Source organism: Malus sylvestris, chromosome 6, assembly GCF_916048215.2.
Source record: "Malus sylvestris chromosome 6, drMalSylv7.2, whole genome shotgun sequence".
Lineage (NCBI taxonomy): Eukaryota > Viridiplantae > Streptophyta > Magnoliopsida > Rosales > Rosaceae > Malus > Malus sylvestris.
Genome location: NC_062265.1, coordinates 9,329,002 through 9,333,355, shown reverse-complemented (window position 1 = coordinate 9,333,355; position 4,354 = coordinate 9,329,002). Strand labels below are relative to the sequence as shown.

General features: G+C 40.0%; 1 pseudogene; it reads right to left on the bottom strand.

Annotated features, from left to right (window-relative positions):
* Positions 1-715: 715 nt before the first annotated feature.
* Positions 716-1,609, bottom strand: LOC126626647 (uncharacterized; annotated as a pseudogene).
* Positions 1,610-4,354: the final 2,745 nt, after the last annotated feature.

Sequence of the window (4,354 nt, the reverse complement as noted above, 5' to 3'; positions counted from 1 at the left end):
GTTAAAAGAGGAGGAGTCCTAAAAAGCTTTTCAAACGGTGAGCAATGTTTCAAAACTGGGGTAGGCATTCGATTTATAAGATAGACAGCAACTTGGCAAGCAAAAGTCTAGAAAGAAGAAGGTAATTTGGCAGATTGTAACAAGGTGACAATAGTTTCAACAATATGTCGATGTTTTCTCTCAGCCAAGCCATTTTGTTCTAGAGTATGTGGACAAGACTTATGGTGAATCCCTTTACTGTGAAGAAAGTTGGTAAGTTTATTGCTGCTATATTCCCCACCACCATCAGTTTGTAAAATCTTAATAGAAGCAGAGAATTGAGTGTGTATAAAGGAGTAGAAGACAACAAAAGTCTCAAAGAAGTCTGATTTATTAACAAGAGGGAACAACCAACAATACCTAGTGCACTCATCAATAAGAGTCACATAGTACTTGTATCCATCAATGGAATTACACGGAGAATGACCCCAAAGGTCACTGTGTACAATTTCAAATGGAATTACAGATTTATGTTCACTAAACTGAAAAGGCAATTTAGTGAACTTGCCCTCTAAACAACTATGACAGAGCATAGGAGCAGAATCTTTGGTACAAGATATGTGAGACCTACTAAGCATAAGAGAAGCAACATTATTGGACGGGTGTCCTAACCTATTGTGCCAGAGATGAGAGCTAACAAGCTGTCCAAGCAAGGCAAAGTCTTTAGAATTGCCGTGAGAAGGAAGGGAATGATGATTGACAAGAGAAGGAATAAGATAGAGTCCATTACTACATTGTCCTTTGTATAATATCCTCCCTGTGGTTTTGTCCTGGATCCAGAAACAAAAAGCATCAAACACTAACCAAGAATTGTTATCAAGACAAATGCGATGAACTGATAACAAATTGTGAGATAGTTTAGGCACATAGAGAATTGAGTTCAATTTGAGGGGCTGCACAGGTGTTTGAATAATAAAACTACCAATATGAGATATTTCCAAACCTTCACCATTAGCAGTTTGCACTGTCTTATTAGAGGGATAAGGAGAGGCCAATGACAAATTACTGAGATCTGTAGTTATATGATTTGTGGCCCCCGAGTCAGTGAGCCAAATTTGTGGTTGATGATGAGATGTGGTAGCTGAAGATGACTGAGAAGATACTGTATGCAGAGCCTGAATATTGGACTGAGGAGAGAAAGTAGGTGCGAAAGAAGCATAAGCATTGCTTGACATATGAGGATAGTGTAGACCACCAAAATTGGGACCTTTATCATTGAAGAAGCAATACCAGGTAGTATGATTCATCTTACCACAGATTTGACAACCCTGTCGTTCCAACGATTTTGAATGACAAAATGGAGCAGTGTGACCAAGTTGATTACACAATTGGCAAGGAACTTGCTGTGTAGAGGAATGGCCAAGATACTGTGACGGAGAAGGTCGAAAAACCCCAGAGAATACAGGTGCGGGATGAGATCCATGAGCCGGAAATTGCTTTCTTAGATTAGGATGAGCATACCTATATCCCTGATTAGATCTTCCTTTACCCTTCTTATTATTGTAGAAATAGCGATATCCACCAGAGGAACCAGAATTATGTCCTGAAACACCAGGAGGAAAACCCCCATATTGATGTTGAGATGTAGAGAATTTAGGACCACCAGAGTTATTGGCCACCATGGCAGACATAAACTGAGATGGCACATTACTGTCAACAATCAATTCTTCAGCAAGAAGTTGCACCCGGAATTCTCGGAGAGAAATAACACTCTCACGACCCCTAATAACACTTCGAAAAGTATTAAACTCAGGAGGTAGACCATTGAGTGCTAAAATAATAATATCCTCATCTGCAAAGATCACTCCAGCAGCAGAGAGGTAATCCTAAGCTTCCTTAATTCTTTGGAGATATCTAGACATTGAATCAGCCCCTTTCTTAATGGTTTGAAGATTCGACTTGAGCTGAAATATACTAGTTTTAGATACAACAGAGAATTGTTCCTTTAACCTGGTCCAAATATTATAGGCACTTGTGCTTCCAATAACACAGAAGATCACAACAGGAGACAAAGTTGCAGTAATCAATTGCATAAGAGCACGATCGTGCATCTTCCAAACAATGTAATCTTCATTCTCAGATGGAGTGGAGGATGTCTCAGCACCAACACCAGAAGCATTAGACAAACTAGTAAGATAGCGAGATGGACAAGGAGTGGAACCATCAACAAAACCCATAATACCGTGCCCCTCAAGCAACAATTGCATTTGAAATTGCCAATTCAAGAAATTAGAATCATCAAGCTTAACATTCACAGATGTAGAAATCGTAGAGATAAGACCAGTAATAGGTGATTGAAGGAGTTGTAATTGAGAAGCAGTAACCATAGTTGCAGACATGAGATGAAAAATCAACAGAGGAAATATCACAAACACCTGGTACGCACAATCTTGAATTCGCAGGAAAAATGAGATCAAGAAAACCAGAAACCCTAGAAATCACAGAAGAAGAGAATACCAAAAGTCAACCAAGACGCAGCAATGTACCGTCGTTGAGAAATAGAAAGGATAAGAAATCGAGAGATCAAGCGGAAGCAGCCGAAGAATCGAAGAAAATAGCGTGAGCAACAATGGCGATTAATACCATGTTAACACAGAAAATGAAGAGATCAAGAGAGAAGAACAGAGCTTCAAGAACTAGAGAGGGAAAGATTTAGAGGGAGGAAAACTATCGAATCTTTATTATTTCTGTTTTTGCTTAATCTCAAATCTATTACAATGATGTATTTATAGAGAGAACACATTCTCTAACAACTTAACTAACTAAGAGTTATAATCCTGTGACAGATGGCACGATCCTAGCCACTGTCTATATCTATATCTTTACACTAACAACCCATACTACTACCCCCTAACTAGACCTAGTAGTCTCTCAGTCAAATGAATTCAAGTCCAAACAAAAGACTTGACAAAACCAATACCACAAAACAGAAATGCTCTAGCTCTTTTAGTTCAACTGATTATTTAATTGGTAACACAACTTCCCCAAGGGTGTCTAATCCCTATGCTCTGATACCATTTTATCACGCCCCAGACCCGGGGTCAATAGGAAAAATCTCAAACCTGAATCCGGCGTGCGAGCTAAAAAATAAAATTAAATGAAAGGAAAGTGAAACTGGGTGGAAAAATATGAAATAATTCTTGGGATGTCCCAGAGGCAATTGCATATATACTTCTTCTTCAAGTTCCCCATGCAAGAAGGCATTTTTAACGTCCATTTAGAATAAGAACCAACCTTGGTTGACTGCCACATAAAGAAGAACCCGAACTATTTTCATCTTGGCCACAAGCGTAAAAGTCTCCTTGTAGTCCACCCCGTACGTTTGAGTAAAACCCCGAGCCATCAATCACGCTTAATAGCACTCAATAGAGCCATCTGAATGAAATTTGAGCTTGTAAACCCACCTACTACCCATGACTTTCTTTCCACAAGGAAGGTGAACAATACTCCAAGTGTGGTTGTCGTTAAGGGCTCGCACCTCCTCATCCACAGCTTGTCTTCATTCGGTATGAAGGTTGGCTTCCTGAAACGTATTGGGTTCACGGTGGTTTAAGAGAGCACTGAGAAAAGCTACATGGGAAGGTGAGCAGCGATGTTATGCAAGTGTGACAGGATATCGTGCTACATAGGTAACATAATCCAGCAATTTGGATGAAAGTTGGCGTGCTCTTGGAGGAATTCTTCAAACTGGAAGTAAGTCAACCTCTTGGTGGCTGAGAGGTGTTGTTATGGCCTCGTCATGAGACTGTGACACGTGGCAGAGACTTAAGGAATCAGGAGAATGCCCAACAGAAAATGGACGAGACTCCCGAGCAGGAGCATGAAAGACATCAAATTGAAGATAGTCCAAGTTAATGTCCCTAATAGGATTAGGCAGCGGAATTAGATCCTCCCAAGTGTCCCCTTTACCTGAACCTGCAGCTCCTTTGTGAAAAAAAGGAATGGACTCCTCAAATTTTACATCTCTAGACACCACAATTTTGTTAGTAACAGGATTAAAGCATTTGAGTTGAAGAATATCCCAAAAACACACACTTAGTAGATCGGGGATCCAACTTATCACGATGAGGTGCTTGAACATGCACAAAACATGTACATCCAAACACTTTTAAATGTGACACATCTATGGGTCTAGTTTTAAGAACTTCATAGGGTGATTTAAACTCCAAAACTCAACTTGGAAGCTGGTTTATCAAATATGTGGCAGTGAGCACTCTTTGTGACCAAAACTTCTTGGGAATGTTCATGTGAAGCATGAGGGAACGTGTCTTCTCTAGGAGATCTCTATTTTTCCTCTCGGCCACCCCCATTTTGT